The sequence below is a fragment of the Leptonychotes weddellii genome, chromosome 11, assembly GCF_054177405.1.
Source record: "Leptonychotes weddellii isolate Sample4059 chromosome 11, ASM5417740v2, whole genome shotgun sequence".
Lineage (NCBI taxonomy): Eukaryota > Metazoa > Chordata > Mammalia > Carnivora > Phocidae > Leptonychotes > Leptonychotes weddellii.
Window position 1 is genome coordinate 49,238,719 of NC_138379.1, and position 18,087 is coordinate 49,256,805.

Sequence of the window (18,087 nt, forward strand, 5' to 3'; positions counted from 1 at the left end):
GTTGTAACTGCTTCTAGGCCCTCTCAGTGGACAGAGCTGGTATATGCAAGTATCTGTCTCTATATATGTGTTAAAACTAAACAGGAGTCGTACTAATACCTTCAACTTTAACACCACAGAGTTCATTCTCATCCTTTACTTTTATTTGTAGTATCTTTTTCTGTTAGTGAGAAACCTGGCTCCCATTATCTGTAATTTATTTACATATTTTTTCAGTCCTAGTATACATGTGAAGTAGTTTCATATTTTTCCCCTCATTTTAAATGGGATTTCTGTCTTCTTGTGTTAAAGAGAGGGAGAGGGAGAGAGAGAGGAGGAGAGAGTGTGTGTATATGTACACATTTGCATGTATATTTGTATTTTTCTTTTTTCTGGATACACGTCCTTTTTCTGATATGTATGTTGGGAATATTTTCTTAATGTTCTGTGGTTTGCCTTTTCATGTTCTTAATGATGCCTTCTAAAGAGCAAAAGTTTAAAAGTCTAATGAAATACAATGTAATTTTTTAAAGACTTTATTTATTTGACAGAGAGAGACACAGCCAGAAAGGGAACATAAGCAGGGGGAGCGGGAGAGGGAGAAGCAGGCTTCCCGCTGAGCAGGGAGCCCGATGCGGGGGCTCGATCCCAGGACCCTGGGATCATGACCTGAGCTGAAGGCAGATGCTTAATGACTGAGCCACCCAGGCGCCCCAGTACAATGTACTTTTAAATGTTATTTTGTAGTAGGGCTTTTTGTTTTCTTTATAAGAAATCTTCAACTAACCTAAAGTTGCATCAATTTCTTCTGTGTTTTGTTATAGAAGTTTTGTAGTTTGGGGCTTGACATTTAGATCTATGATCCATCTCAAGCTAGCTTTTTTTTTTTTAAGATTTTATTTTATTTATTTATTTGAAAGAAAGAGAGAGAACACAAGAGGGGGTACGGTCAGAGGGAGAAGCAGACTCCCTGCCGAGCAGGGAGCCCAATGCAGGACTCGATCCTGATGGGATCATGACCTGAGCCGAAGGCAGTCACTTAACCAGCTGAGCCACCCAGGCACCCCTCAAGCTAGTTTTTTTGTACAAGTTCAGGGTTCTTTTGTTCTATATAAATATACAGTTAATTTAACATCATTTGTTGAACAGTCTTTCCTAATTTAATTGTTTTGAAATGTTTGTCCAAAATCAATTGACCAAATATGTTTTCATCTATTTCTGGATTCTCTGTTTTGTTCCACCAATCTATATGTCTATCTTTCACCAATACCAAAGTTTCTTAGAGATCTCTTGTCTTAAAACCAGGTAGGGGAAGTCCTCCAATTTTGTTCGTTTTATATAAGTTCCCATGGGTTCTTTGTATTTCCAAGTGAAATGAGAATCAGCTTATCCATTTCTTAAAAAAAAAAAAGCCTGGGGGGCTCAGTCGTTAAGTGTCTGCCTTCGGCTCAGGTCATGATCCCAGGGTCCTGGGATCGAGCCCCGCATCGGGCTCCCTGCTCCGCGGGAAGCCTGCTTCTCCCTCTGCCACTCCCCCTGCTTGTGTTCCCTCTCTCGCTGTGTCTCTCTCTCTTCAAATAAATAAATAAAATCTTAAAAAAAAAAAAAAAGCCTGTTGCAGTTTTAGTAAGGATTTGTAGATCAATTTGTGGAGAATTGCCATCTTAGCAATAATGAGTTCCCCAGTCCATTGAACATGGCATATATCTCTTTTATAGACTTTTCTTTAATTCTCTCAATATCTTGTAGCTTTCACTGTAAAGATTTTGGGCATCTTTTATTAGAGTTATTCCTAAGTATTTTTTGGGGGGGCATTCTTGCAAATGGGATTGTTTTTGAATTTTTGTTTCTTTTTTTTTTTTTTTTAAAGATTTTATTTATTTATTTGAGACAGAGAGAATGAGAGAGACAGAGAGCACATGAGAGGGGGGAGGGTCAGAGGGAGAAGCAGGCTCCCTGCCGAGCAGGGAGCCCGATGCGGGACTCGATCCAGGGACTCCAGGATCATGACCTGAGCTGAAGGCAGTTGCTTAACCAACTGAGCCACCCAGGCGCCCCTGAATTTTTGTTTCTTACCTGTTTGTTGCTAGTAGGAAGGAATACAATTCTTACTAATTTATTAACCTAGTATCTTGCAGTCTTGTCCTATTAACTTTTTAGTTCTTGTAGTTATTTTGTATATTTATTGGGATTTTTCTATGTAAACAATCATACCTGCAAACTTAGACTGCCTTGTGTGTTTTATTATTTAATTTTTCTGACTTATTTCAATAGCTAGAACATACAGTACAATATCGAATAAAAGTAATACAAGTGGAAATCCTTTCTTTGTTCCTGATCACGGGGGGAAATGATTCCTCCTTTCTTGAGTATAATGGTAGTAATACCTTTTATTGGTGTTAGGAAGTTCCCTCTTATTCCTAGTTTCTGAGAGTTTTTATCATGAATGGATATTGAATTTTGTCAAATGCTTTTTCTGGATCTATTGAAATAATCATGTGATTTTTCTCCTTGATTCTCCATAATTTAATTTCAGATGTTTAACATTACATTTCTGGAATAAACCTGAATTGGTTACAATATATACTCTTTTTTTTTTTTTGTATCTTGCTGGATTTGATCTGGAAATAATTTAAGGGGTTTTATGCTATATTTATTAGGGATGTTGAAATACAGTGTTTTAAATTACTTTGTCACATTGGTATTAGGATTATGGTAGCCTGGTCAAATTAGTTGAACAGTGTTCCTTTTTCCTGTTCCATCTTGACCAGAAGCAGAAGTCTCTGCTTTTAATATTTTCTAGTCCTCTGCTGAGATTTCATGTTTGTATTCATTATGAGAGTATTTTACTTTTTCTGGGATTGACAAATTTCATATCTTTTTATTCATTATAAGAATATTTTACTTTTTCTTACTCAGCATATTTATAATAGTGGCTTTAAAGTCTTTGTATGAGGGCGCCTGGGTGACTCAGTCGTTTAGCGTCTATCTTCGGCTCAGGTCATGATCCCAGGGTCCTGGGATCGAGCCCTGCATTGGGCTCCTTGCTCAGCAGGGAGGCCTGCTTCTCCCTCTCCCACTCCCCCTGCTTGTGTTCCCTCTCTCGCTGTCTCTCTCTCTGTCAAAAAATGAATAAAAATCTTAAAAAAAAAAAAAAGTCTTTGTACGATAATTCTAACATCTGGGTTATCTTGGGGTTGGCATATGTTGGTTGTCTTTTCCCTAGAGAATAAGTCACATTTTCCTGACTATTCATATATTGGGTAATACTGCATAGTATCCTGGACAATGTGAATGTAATTTTGTGGAATCTCTGGACTTTGTTACTTTCCTCTGAAGAACATTGATGTTTTCATTTTAGCAGGTAGTTAACTTGGTTAGGCTCAAACTCATGCCTGCAATGGACATTGGCTCAGATTTCATTCAGTTCAGTACTTTTACCCTTAGGCCCAGCTGCTTTCTGTTTGCCTTGTACATGTGTGGTTTAGGATTCAGAGATTCATATTGAATTTAAACAGAATCTGGGGTGTCCATTCTCTGGCTTCCCCCATTCTGGTGGCCTTGATTGTGTGATCTCTTTTCCCTGGTTCCTCTGGCCAAAAAGATAGTTGTCTTTCACTGGAGTTTGACTGCAGCCACCCTCAGGAAAAAGCTGCAGAAAAGGGGAAATTCATGCTGTGTGTTGGTTGCTTGCACCAGGTTGAGTCTCTCCAGAATTTACCTGTCACTGATCAATCTCCAGAATCCTCAAGTAGTAGCTTTTTGTATTTTATCTAGAGTCTAGAGCTGTGATTTATGAGAGGACCAGTTTGCTCATTCTCTTAGAGCAGAAGTAGAACTTGTGTATGTTTTATTATTATATATCTTTTGCTTTATCTTCCTAGCTGGACCTGGGTTCTAGGCCTTATATTGCCACTGAGTCTATGAAATTACTGGGTTGGATTAAGTATTTTCTGAGGAAATATTTTCCCTTTCTTAGTGGTTGAGAAGGTGTAAGTGCAATAGAAAGAACCTACAAATGACATTTAAAAGCAAATTTGTTCTCATAGGACAACTGCCATAGTTCTAAAACTTTTTTTCCAGATTGTTAATTATTTCCAGGTTTTGTGGGAAAACTAATATAGAGAATGTGCCCTAACCCACCATTCTCAAACTTTTTGGTCTCAAGACTCCTTTATGCTCTTAAAAATTATTAAGACCTCAAAGAACTTAGCATATATTTGTTGATGATGCCTAAGTTAATAAAAGACAGATGGATTCTCACATTTATTTCTGCAATCAATCTGTTGTGATACCACAAATCTTAGAGACTCTGGAAAGCTCTGCTATACAGTTACGAGAAAATGAGAGTGAAAAAGGGAGATAACAGCTTAGTAGTATTGTGAAAATATTTTTGATCTCACAGACTCTGAAATGGTCTCAGAAATTTTCATGGTTTCCTGGACCATGCTTTGAGAACATTTTGTCTAAGACTTTTTAGCTCCAATGTGATCTAAAGAAAATTGCTTCCTTTAGTATGTCATTTACAAATTAGTCTGTCATTCTGAAATGAATCTTTAACATTGCCCATCATTGTCTTTGTAAAGACCCATAAATAGGAATGTGTCTGCTTGCAAATAGATGAAACTGTCTGTGATTTTAAGAACATGTTGTATAAAAACACTAAAATCCAATTAAAAGTGATCCATTGGAGATGCACATGTGACATTAACTAGGAGTAAACAGATAAATAGAACACAGGAAAAAAAAAAAGAAGATACTTATAGAACATTAAGGTCTTTGAGCTCTTGTGTTAGATGCATTAGAAAGGAAGCAGAACCAGATCCCACTTGGGCAGGTTTGTTTACTCTACTCATCAGAAATTAGAGCCAACCATCCTGGTTTTGAATGACTTGACACATTTCTGTAAGTGGGCCAGTTTCTGCATATGGACCATAACACAAACACACTGTAAACATGCCTTCCTGTATTAGTTTAGTATTTAGATTAACTTGTACCCTTGGTTCTTTGATTCTAGAAAATATTTCCCAATTTGAGTGTATACCCTGGAATAGAGCAGATTAACCCTCTAAGTAGACATATCTCTGTGTTCTATGAAAAGTTGTTTTCCTGTTTTTGTTTTTTGTTTTTTGTTTTTCCTCGGCCCAGGTAGAATTCAGTTTGCATATTTTATGGAGAAATTCAAGTTAGGGAAATTGAACACTTCTTTGTGGGAAAAGATTGCTTCCTAAGAATTTACGTATTTTTTCTCTCAGTGATGTAAAAACACACTAACATGTCATGATCACACTATTGAATTACTAAAGAAACCCAAATTGTTTCTTGATTCCTTTTCCTTTAATGATAAACAACCTCACTGACTTTGGTCTTTGTTTTTACAGTGGGTTGACAGGGCAAAATGGCTTTTATCTCTGTTAGACCCAAGCTCTTAGAAAGCAGACACCATTTCTCATTCATTTAGAAGCACATAGTATGCCCTTCATAAATGTTTGCTTTGTTCAAGAAAAATTGCTTAGGAATGTTTCATATTTGATAGAGTTTTCCAGTCAAATATAATAATGATGATTGGAGAAATAAGCTTTTGTGCTTGTTTTCTTGGCTTGAATGTCTTTAACAGATGATCATGCCATCTGTTTAGAATCAGTATTTCAGTGATGAGGAAGAAAGCATTTTGGGTGAGAAACAATAGCTGTAAAGTACTTTCCACACAACTGCCAAGTCATTTTTCCGTGCCTGTTGCTTCGACAGGGCCATACCATTACTCATCTCACTGAGTGCCCTTGCTTCTTTAGTATCTGTGAGTCAGATAGAGATGCTGACTTTCATCTTTTAAAGGTTTTTACTAGCTTGGTAAACCTATTTAGTTTACTTAATGAAAAGTTTTTTTTTTTCTCATTACAATTTTAATTAGTATATGTTTTAGGAAGGAGACAAGAATTTACTAGGCATAGCCAAATATTACTGTTTGGTTAAGATTTATGTCCTGGAAAATCATGTAAAGTATATTATTGACACTTGATAAAGACCAGGAGAGAAGGACACACACATTCATAGGGCAGTAATTGTGTGTGAATGCAAACATGTGCAAGCACATATATGTTTGTTGTGGGGACAGGATTTCAGATTTTATCTGGAGGCCAATTCTGGCCTCTAAATTAGAGGTATTTGGATTAAAAGGGAGTCTGAGTAAAGTTTACAGTGTGGCTTCATAGGTTTAGGTAGGAAGTATTTTAATGGAAAGATAAGTTAACAAAGTTATTTAGCAAAGTTAACTGTATCTCTGGTATAATGTGTCTGGGACTTGTTTTATCAAATGAACATTCAGTAAAATTGACTTTTTTGAGGTATGGTTCTATTACTTTTTAAAAAATAAGCTTTATTTTTTAGAGTAGTGTTAGGTTTGCAGAAAAATTGTACAGAAAGTTATTTCCTGTCTTCTCCCAGTTTCTTTTGTTCTTAACATCCTATATCAGAGTGATACATTTGTTACAATTGTTGAGTTAATATTAATACAATATTAACTCTAGTTTACATTAGGGGTTCTCCCTATTGTACAGTTCTCTAGGTTTTGACAAATACACAGTGTCCTGTATCCACCACTGCAGTATCATGCAGTGTAATTACATTGGCCTAAAAATCCCCTCGGATGAATCTATCTATTCATCCTTTTCCTCCTCTCTTAGAACCCCTGGCAACCATTGATCTTTTTACTCTCTCAATGGTTTTGCCTTTTTCGGGAATGTCATATAGTATGTAGCCTTTTCAGATTGGCTTCTTTTACTTAGCAATATACATTTAAGGTTCCTCCATGACTTTTTATAGCTTGATAGCTATATTGCTATTGCTGAATAGTACTCCATTGTATAGATATGTCAAGTTTGTTATAACTGTTGATCTATTGAAGTGCATGTTGGTTGCTTCCAAGTTTTGGCAATTATGAATAAAGCTGCTATAGACATTCATGTGTAGGTTTTTTGTGTGAACACAAGTTTTCAACTCATCTGTATAAATATCCGGGAGCATGATTGCTGGATCATATAGTAAGCCTATGTTTAGTTTTGTAAGAAACTGCCAGACCATCTTTTAAAGTGGCTGTACCATTTTGCATTGCCACCAACAATGAATGACAGTTCCTGTTGGTCCAGATCCTTGCCAGCATTTAGTATTGTCAGTGTTTTGGATTTTAACTATTCTAGTAAATATATGTAGTATCTTACTGTTGTTTTAATTTGCAGTTCCTTGATGACATATGATGTTGGACATCTTTTCATATGCTTATTTGCCTTCTTTGATGAGGTGACAGTTCAGATCTTCTGCCCATTTTTTAATTGGGTTGTTTATTTACTTATTGTTGAGCTTTTAGAGTTTTTGTGTATATTTTGGATATCATTCCTTTATCAAATAAGTGGTTTTCAAATATTTTCTCCCAGTTTGTGGCGTATCTTTTCATTCTTTTAATAGTGGTTTTTGCAGAGCAGAAGTTTTAATTTTAATGAAGGCCAACTTAGTTTCTTCTTTCATGATCATGCATTTGATGTTGTATATAAAGTCATCTCCACTTTAGTCACCTAAATTTTCTAGTGTTATCTTCTAGAATTTGTATAATTTTTTTTAAAGATTTTATTTATTTGAGAGAGTGAGAGGGAGGGGGGAGGAGCAGAGGGAGAGGGGACAAGCAGATCCCAGGCTGAATGTAAAGCCTGATGCAGGCTCAATCCCATGACCCTGAGATCATGACCTGAGCTGAAATCAAGAGTCGGACACGTAATGTACTGAGCCACCCAGGCACCCTGTATATGATAATTTTTTTATTTCACATTAGTTCTGTGATCCATTTTGAGTTAATTTTTATGAAAGATGTAAGGTCTGTATCCAAATGTTCTGTTACATTTTGTTTTGTTTGTATGTAGCTGTCCAGTAGTTATAGCACCATTTAGTGTAAAGGCTCTCCCTTTTCCATAGAATTGCTTTTGTTCCTTTGACAAAGATCAGTTGACTATATTTTTGTGTCTCTGTGTTTCTGGGCTATCTATTCTGTTCCATTGATTTGTCTATTTTGTGTCCATATCACACTGTCTTGATTATTGTAGCTTTATGGTAAGTTTTAGCATTAGATAGTGTCAATCTTCTAACTTTGTTCTTTTTCAGTATTGAGCTATTCTGGGTTTTTTGCCTTCCGATATAAACTTTAGAATCAGTGTGTTGGTATCAACAAAATAACTTGCTGGGATTTCACTGGATCTGTAGGTTAAATTGGGAAAAAATGGTATCTTAATAATATTGTCTTCCTGTCCATGAATATGGACATTCATTTATTTGGATCTCCTTTGATTTCTTTCATCAGTTTTTCAGTTTTCTTCATTTAGGTCTTGTATACATATTTTGTTAGGTTTATACCTAAGTATTTCATTTTTTAATTTTAATGTAATGTTGTATTTTAGATTTCATATTCTAATTGTTCCTTGCTGTTACATAAGAAAGAAATGGGTTTTTGTATATTGCTATAATCACTTACTAGTTCCAGGAGGCTTTGGATTTTGCTTTGTTTTTTGATGGGGGTTGATTCTTTGAGATTTTCTACATATATAATCAAATCATCTATAAACAAAGATGATTTTATTTCTTTTTTTCCCAGTCTGATAGTTTTTATTTCCTTTTCTTATTGTATTGCATAGTTAGGATTTTCAGTACATGTTTTATAGAGTGGTGAAAGGAGATATCCTTGCCTTTTTCTCCAGTGTAGGGAGAAAGCATCTGGTTTCCTACCATTAAGTATAGACGATCCCCGATATAAGATTTGACTTTATGATGGTATGAAAGTGATACACATTCAGTAGAAACTATACTTCAAATTTTGAATTTTGATCTTTTCCCAAGCTAGCAATATATGGTATGATGCCTGGCAGCAGTAACAAACCACAGTTGTCAGTCAGCCACGTGATCATGAGGGGAAACAACTGATACACTTATAACCATTTTGTACCCATGCAACCATCCTGTTTTTCACTTTCAGTACAGTATTCAATAAATTACATGACATATTTAGCACTTTACTATAAAATGGGTTTGTGTTAGATGATTTTGCCCAACTGTAGATTAATGTAAGTGTTCTGAGCACATGTAAGGTAGGCTAGGCTAAGCTGTGGTGTTCAGTAGGTTAGGTGTATTAGATGTATTTCAACTTACAATATTTTTAACTTATAATGGGTTTATTGGGACATAGCCCCATCATAAGTTGAGGAAGATCTGTATGATGTATGAGTTTTCTGGCAAATATTCTTTGCAAGTTGAGGAAGTTTTCCTTTATTCTTAGTTTGCTGAGAGTTTTTATCATAATTGGGTGTTGAATTTTGTCATATGCTTTTTTGGCATGTATTGATATGATTATATGACTTTTCTTTTTTGCCTGGTGGATATGGTGAATTTCATTGATTACTGAATGTTCAACCTGCCTTGCATACATGGAGTAAATTCCATTTGGCTATGGCGTATAATTCTTCTTATATATTGTTGGATTTGATTTGTTGATTTTGTTGATGAATTTGCATCTGTGTTTATGAGAGATTGGTCTGTAATTTTCCTTTCTAGTGATGTCTTTGTTTGATTTTAGTATTAGGGTGATGCTGGCCTCCTAGATCGAAGAGAGTTTAAAGAATTAGTGTTATTTATTTATATGCTTGGTAAAATTTACCAGTGAAACCATCAGGGCCTGGTACTTTCCATTTTAAAAGGCTATTAGTTATTAATTTAATTATTTCATATATATGCCCTTTCAGATTATTTCTCCTAGTGTGAGTTTTAGTAGATTGTCTTTCAAGGAATTGGTCCATTTCATCTAAGTTACCAAATTTTTGGCCATTGAGTTGTTTATAGTATTCTTTTCTTATTCTTTTAATGTCCATGGGATCGGTTGTGAAGGCTCCTCTTTTATTCCTCATACTACTAATTTCTGTCTTTTTTCTTTTTCTTGGTTAGCCTGGCTAGAATTTTATCAAAGTTATTGGCCTTTTCAAAACCCAGCTTTTGGTTTTATTTATTTTGTGATTAACTTCTTGAATTTGTAGATGTATTTCTTTGCCTAATTTAGGAAGTTTTTCATCATTATTTCTGTGAGTACTTTTTCACTTCTGCTTTATTTCTTCTTTCCTCCCTGTACTGGAGGATACAAATATTAGATCTTTTTATATAGTTCCACAGATCCTGAGGCTCTGTTTTTTTTTTACAGTCTATTTTCTCTCTCTTGTTTAGATTGGGTAGTTTCTATTCTGTTTTCCAGCTTAAAGATTCTTTTCTCTGTCTCCTACATTCTGCTGTTGAGCTCATTCACTAAGTTTTTTATTCTAGATATTTTCAGCTCTAAAATTGCCTTTTTTTTTTTTTTGGAACTGAAGGGGATTATGCTAAGTGAAATAAAATTTCCATTTGATTCTCCTTTCTATCTTCAATTTCTTGACTGAGACTTTCTATTTCTTTACCAAGATGTTCTATTTTTTCATTTGTTTCAAGGATGTTCTTAATTGTTATTGAAGTACTTTTATGATAGCTGCTTCCAGGTCTTTGTCAGATAATTGTAACATGTCTGTCATCTCAGTATTGGTATCTCTCTCTCTCTTTTTCAAAAAGATTTTATTTATTTATTTATTTATTTATTTATTTATTTATTTATTTATTTATTTATTTATTGAGAGAGAGCACAAGCAGGGGCAGAGGGAGAGGGAGAAGCAGACTCCCCACTGAGCAGGGAGCCTGCTGTGGGGCTCGATCTCAGGACCCTGGGATCATGACCTGAGCTGAAGGCAGACGCTTAACCGACTGAGCCACCCGGGTGCCCCTCAGTATTGGCATCTTATAATTATCCTTTTTCATTTACTTTGACATCTTTCTGGTTCTTGATATGATGAGTGATTTTTGATTGAAACTTATACATTTTGGGTATTATGTTATGAGTCTCTAGATCTTATTTAAGGCTGTTTGATCTGTTTTTTTCTGACACCTCTTTCTCTGATAGGGAAGAGAGAGATGCTATCTCATTACTGCCAGGTGGGTATAAAAGTCCAGGTTCCTCAAGCAGCTTCCATTGACACCCAAGTGGCAGGAGTGTGGGGGAGGAGGTCATCCTTACTTTTGACCAGGACTGGGAGTTCCAGCTCTCCACTAGGCCTCCACTACTACTGACCTGGCTAAGAGGTATAGGAATACTTTGATATTGTTCCCCACATGGCCTCCACTGATAGCATGCTGAATAGGCTGGCCTCATTAACACTGTGCTCCACTGATAGCATGCTGAATAGGCTGGCCTCATTAACACTGTGTAATAAGGAAAGTTCTCACTCTCCACTAAGCCTCCTCTGATATCACCCAGCAGGGAGGGAGAGGATTATCTCATTATCCCTGTAAATCCAGGCTCCCCTTGTGGTATCCACTGATAATATGGTTGGTTACCACCTGGAAGGGGTGAAAGCCCTAGGTCCCTGCTTGACTTTCTCTGAAATCTGTGGGATATTAGAGCACGTTGGTTCAATTTGGCAGGGATGGAAATCTACTTTTTGTTTCTATGGATTTGCCTAATATGGACATTTCTATATAAATGGAGTTTGTGGCCTTTTAAAACTGGCTTCTTTCACTTAGTATAGTGTTTTCTTTAATTATTTAAAAGATTTTATTTATTTATTTGAGAGAGCGAGAGTAAGAGAGAGGGAGCACAAGCAGGGGAAGCAGCCAAGGGAGAGGGAGAAGCAGACTCCCCACTGACCAGGGACTCAACATGGGCCTGGATCCTAGGACCCTGAGATCATGACCTGACAAAGGCAGACACTTAACTGACTGAGTCACCCAGACACCCCAGTATAGTGTTTCCAAGGTTCATCCATGTTGTAGCATTCATCAGTACGTCATTTCTTTTATTGCTAGGTAATATTCCATTGCATGGATGTACCACATTTTGTTTCTGTTCATCAGATGATGGACATTTGGATTGATTCCACCATTTGACTATTATAAATAATGCTGTTATGAAAATTCATATTCAGGTTTTTGTATGGACATGTTTTCAGTTCTCTTGGATATGTACCTAGCAGTAGAATTGCTGGGTCCTGTGGTATCTCTATGTTTAAGTTTTTGAGAACTCCATTTCTAAAAATTAATTTTTGTCTTAATTGTATTGTGATCTCAGTAAAGAGGCCTGAGATATTTTATAGTGTTTTTGGGGTTCTTAGAAAGAACTGTCCCCAGACTTCAGGTTTATTCTTTGCTTACATCTGTATTCTTTTCATTAAAATGGCAGGTGCTGATAATTAAGTTACTCAAGAGATCTATGAATTAGATGAATATTAAAGTGCTTTACACCATTATTCATTTGGAGACACTGTGAATGTATAATTATTCATAGTCATGACTTTCATAGTCATAAATTTACCTGTGCTTTTTAATTATTTAGAGAAAACAAAGTGAGTGCTTGCAATTAAAAATTTTGGTGCTTCGAAATGAACTGGAAAGACAGAAGAAGGCTTTGGGACGGGAGGTGGCATTACTGCATAAGCAACAAATTGCATTACAGGATAAAGGTGAGTAAAAATAACCATACAAACAGCCTAACCTCTACATTCAGTTTTCCTTTTTCTTTCTCCATAGGTTCAAATAGTCATCTTTGTACAGATATGCTGATATGATTTTAAAAATTATTGGGAAGTATTTTGAAGGTGATACATACAGAAACGTGTACAAAGACACACACACACACACACATTATATTTCAAAATTTCAAAATGAGCACACTTACACAGGCAGCATCTCCACTGGGAAACAGGGCATTAAAAGAAGCCCAGAATCTCAGAAGCTTCCTCATGTTCCCTTCTGTTTAGGACATCTCCAACCAGACTAACCACTACTTTGACGTATTACACCAAAATTGGTTTTGCTTCATCTTAAACTTTATGCAAGTTAGATCATATAATATGTGCAGTTTATGTGCTGGCTTCTGTTCAATATTTTGTTTGTAAGTTTCATCCTAACCTGCATGTACTGTAGTCTTAGTTCATTTTTACTGCCAATAGTATTCCATTGTGCAAATATAAATATGAATTTATTGATTCTGGCTTTTGGTAATTTCTAGTTCAGAACTATTAGATAATGCTTCCATGAACTTTTTCATGCATGCTTCTTAATGAAGATTTTTTTTTATGCATTTCTGTTGGATTTGGAGCAGAATTACATAGTCACAAGATAGGCATATCTTCAGCTTTAGTAGATTGTGTCGAAAAGGTTTCCAAAGCGCTTGTGCCCAGTTTACCTCCTCTCCACCCAGCAGTGTATCAGATCTCTTATCCTGTATCCTTGTCGGCACTTGGAACTTTCTGTCTTTTGTATTTTAGTCTTTCTAGTGGGTATGTTGTAGTATCTCCTCGCAGTTTTAATTTTGATATCCCTGAAAACTAATGAAGTTGAACACTATTTCATGTTTCTTGCTGATTGGGATACACTCCTTTGTGAAGTACCTGTTGAAGTCTTCCTGCCATGACCTTCCCACCTGCCCCCACTCACTCCCCCCACTGGCTTTTTTTATTGGTGGGGGGGGGGACAGTTGTTCTTTATATATTATAGATAAGGGTTCTTCGTTTGAATATACATTTAAAAATGTATTCTCCCATTCTGTGGCTTGCTAGTTCATTCTTTTTTTTTAAGATTTTTATTTATTCATTTGAGAGAGAGAGACAACACAAGCAGGGGGAGAGGCAGAGGGAGAAGCAGGTTCCCTGCTGAGCTGGGAGCCCAATATGGGACTCGATCCCAGGACCCTGGGATCATGACCTGAGCCAAAGGCAGACGCTTAACCGATTGAGCCACCCAGGCGCCCTTGCTGGTTCATTCTTTAATGATACCCTTAGATGAACAAAAATTCCATTTTATCAGTCTTTCCTTTTATAGTTAAGATTTTTTATGTCCAGTTTAGGGAATATTTGCTGATTTTAATGCCATAAAAGTGTTATTCTGTATTTTTTTAAGTACTTTACTTTTTACATTTATAATTCATCAGGTTTTGATTTTTTGTGTATGATGTCAGATAAGATTCATTTTTTTCATACAGATAGTCAATTGACCCAGTACCATTTATTAAAAACCTTTCTCCCTTGCACTGCAGGTTCACTTTTGTCATAAACTGGTGGCCATGTACTTCCATGTCTGTTACAGGACTCTCTGTTCTGTGGATCTGTTTGCCTGTTCCTTTGCCATTATCTCACTGTTTTAATTTCTCTCATGTTATAATTGGTCTTCATATCTGTTAAAGTTCTTCTGCTTAGTTATTCTTTTTCAAGATCACCTTTCTTCATCTTAGTAAGGATGGAAATCTACTTTTTTGTTTTTATGGTTGTGCCTGTTCTGGACATTTCATATAAATAGAATCTTTGGCCGTTAGCATGACTAATAACTGGCTTATTCTTATCCTTTCTGCATTTTCATATGGTTCTACACAGAAAAGAAAATCTGGCTAGTATTTTGATTGGGACTACATTTAATATATTTATCAATACAGTTGGGGATAATGGACATCTTTACAATATTGAGTCTTCCAACCCAAGAAAATGGTATATGCCTTTGTTTATTAAATCTTCTTTACAAAACATGATTGAAATAAACTAATTGTTAGTACATGAATGTTTCCTATGACTCATTGGATTTATTTCTATTTTTTGATATTTTATTATACTATTATAAATATGTTTAAATTTTATGTTCTACTTTTTGCTGATAATATAGAAATACAATTGATTGTTTTAAAGTAGTTTGATTTTTTTTATATGTACAAATTCCTACATCACATCCTGACTCAGCATGACTTACAAAGGCCTCCTATGACCCACGTCAGTCTGAATGCTTCAGCTATAAAGAACTTCTTTTAGTTCTTAAATATGCTTCAGTCTGTCTTGCCTGCATTTAAGCCTCTTTTAAATGTTACTTTCTCCAGGAAATTTTTCACTGGCTCCCTTTCCCTTCTCCTACCTCTGCCCCCTTGGTTAGATGTATTACTATGTGTTTCCATAGCATCCTGTGTTTTTCCGTTATGGCATTGTAATTATTAGTTTATCCCCTCCTCTAGACTCTAAGATCTCTGAGGGAAGACATTGCCCATGTACTATGTTAAATACTCTTCTATTCTTTGAGCATGGTACAGTGTCTGGGGTGCAGTAAGCATTGAATGAATATTTATTGACTGAATGAATCATCTCCATGGTATCAGTCTAATGTCATGGGCATCATTGCTAAAGAATAAAGACTTCTGGGGCGCCTGGGTGGCTCAGTTGGTTAAGCGACTGCCTTCGGCTCAGGTCATGATCCTGGAGTCCTGGGATCGAGTCCCGCATCGGGCTCCCTGCTCGGCAGGGAGTCTGCTTCTCCCTCTGACCCTCCTCCCTCTCATTCTCTCTGTCTCAAATAAATAAATAAAATCTTTAAAAAAAAAAAAAAAAGAATAAAGACTTCTGTAGCTGCTAGCTTAGCATTCATTTGGGAAAACTGATACTCTCATGTGAAACACTATAGAAAAAAACACTGTATATTGTTGGCAGTGATTGTTAAAACTATCTGCACTGCAACACAGCTTGCATATTGATTTTTAGACATGAGAGTCTGTTGGGATAATGCCACTTAAAGTCATGAGACATTGTGAGCAAAGTCCATTTCCACAATCTCTGTTGAGTGACTCCAAATAACTAAGTAGCTGTGTACATACAAGAACTGCTTTTAAGAGTTCTTCTCTTCTGTGAAAAGACACATTTCTTATGGTGCTTTGAAATTTTTATTATACTCAAATTGCCTGCTACGCATGTATTTCTGCATATCTTTTTTTAAGGTCGTCGATTTTTAAAATGAGAACACTATAGGGTTTTAGAGGGGTTCAGGGCATTTGCAGTTTTCTAAAAAGAGAAGTAATAATACTAATAGCTTTAATGTTTCAGTTACCATACTTATCACTATATAGATATGATGTTATTTAATCACCACAATAATTCTGTGAGGTAAGTACTATTATTATTGACAGTTTACAGTTGAGGAAACTCTTGGTCAGGGTCAGAGACATTAAATACCTTTCTTAAGTTCACACAGCTCAGTGACAGGTGATGTTGGAATTAAAATCCATTGATTCCAAAACTCTCATTCACTGTATAAGACTACATTTTACCATAGGTATGCTATGTAAAGCCTGTGGAAGGTGTATTATTAATAGCATATGGTAAAAGGATAGGGAGATTAGAGTTCTCCCATTATGTTCCCAACTGTGTTTTTTCTTATAATGATAAAGTTCCAGGAAATCTATCATCAGCCTGTAAACAGGTGAAATTATAAACAGTGACTTCTATCCCATTTAAAAGACTGAGTGTAGGGACTCCTGTGTGGCTCAGTCAGTTAGGCGTCTACCTTCAGCTCAGGTCATGATTCCAGGGTCCTGGGGCTGAGTCCTGCATCAGGCTCCTTGCTTAGCAGGGAGCCTGCTTCTCCCTCTGCCTGCTCTCCCCTGCTTGTATTCCCTCTTTCTCTCTCTGACAAACAAACAAACAAAAAAAGACTGAGTGTAATAATAATTGCTCATATTTATAGGATACTCATTACTGTGAGGCAATGTCTTGTGTTTTCTATTCTTTATCTTTTTTTTTTTTTTTTTTTTAAGATTTTACTTACTTATTTGACAGAGAGAGCGAGCACAAGCAAGGAGCAGCAGAGGGAGAGAGAGAAGCAGGCTCTCATACTGAGTAAGGAGCCAGACATGGGGCTCGATCCCAGGACCCTGGGATCATGACCTGAACCGAAGGCAGACACTTAACCAACTGAGCCACCCAGGCGCCCCTGTACTTTACCTTATTTGGTTTTTACCTGTAGTCCTATGAATTAAGGGTATTCTTATTATCCTCCTAATAATAAATATATATTATTATTCAACTTACAGATGAGGAAACTGAGTCTCAGAGAGGTTAGGTGACTTGCCCAAAGCCACATAGCAAGTTGTAGTGGAGCCTATGTTCAAAGTTACTGGTGCCTAACTACAGCAAAGGAAGATTATAGGATTTTGTAGATATCTGTTCTAGTGTTTTAATTCTGACAGTCCAGTCAGAATTAGCACATTCTTATATCTCCATTTTATCATGGAAATAAAGGATGGTAATGCTCAAAGTTAAATATATTATTTGCTAGGATGGGTCAGAATTCTTGATTTTTAACACTGACTCTGTATTGCAGGAGCTTCCCCCCACTTTTATATGTACTTTTGAGATAAGTATTATTTTGTATTTTCCTGAACTTTAGAATCATTGGAAGGTTAAAATCTAACACGTTGGTCTCAAATGTAAGCAAGAGACAGTTGGGCCACTGCTCTTCCAGCAGGGACCCAACAAGCGGCAGATCCGGGGAGACTCCCCTTCTTCCCCCGGGAGGAGCGGCGTGGGAGCACACTGCAGGGATCTGCTGGGTTTGGAGACTCCACACGGGGTCGGGTGCCAGAGATAGAAATGCTTGGTCACAGGCTGGGTGAGCACGGAGTGCGGCCGGAGACCAGGGAGACAGGAGTGATTGACTGCTTTTCTCTGGGGGCGCACTGATGAGTGGGGCCCGAGTTCTCGGCTCCTCCCGGGTGGAGATTGGGAGGCTGCCATTTTCACTCTCGTCCTCCAAAGCTGAACGGAAAGCTTGCAGGGAACAAAAGCTCCCAAGAGCAAACCCGAGCAGATTACTTAGCTGGGACTGGCAAGGGTGGGGCAATTCTGCCTCCGGCAAAGACATTTAGGAACCACAGCAACAGGCCCCTCCCCCAGAAGATCAGCAGGAACAGCCAGCCAAGACCAAGTTTACCTAAACATCAATGAGAATGGCAGAACGCCAACACTAGGGGAATACAGCACATAGAATTCATGGCTTTTTTTACCCCTGATTCTTTAGTCGTTCAAAGTTAATTTTTTAAATTTTCTTTTTCTTTTTTTTTTTTGAATTTTTCTTTTTCCCTTTTTCAACCAGCATCTTATCAATCCCTTTTTTAAAAAATCTTTTTTATTTTTCATTTTTAGAGTCATATTCTATCCCTTCATAGTAGTTAACCTTATTTTTGGTATATATATATATATA

At 36.7% G+C, this 18,087-nt stretch overlaps 1 long non-coding RNA gene across 1 annotated transcript in view; it reads left to right on the forward strand.

Moving 5' to 3' along the window:
• Window positions 1-15,828, forward strand: part of LOC145716219 (uncharacterized) — a 65,137-nt gene extending 49,309 nt beyond the window's left edge. Inside the window, exon 3 of the long non-coding RNA XR_014138748.1 lies at window positions 12,416-15,828. This is a non-coding gene — a long non-coding RNA (uncharacterized LOC145716219). The remainder of the gene's footprint in view (window positions 1-12,415) is intronic.
• The last annotated feature ends 2,259 nt before the right edge of the window (window positions 15,829-18,087 follow it).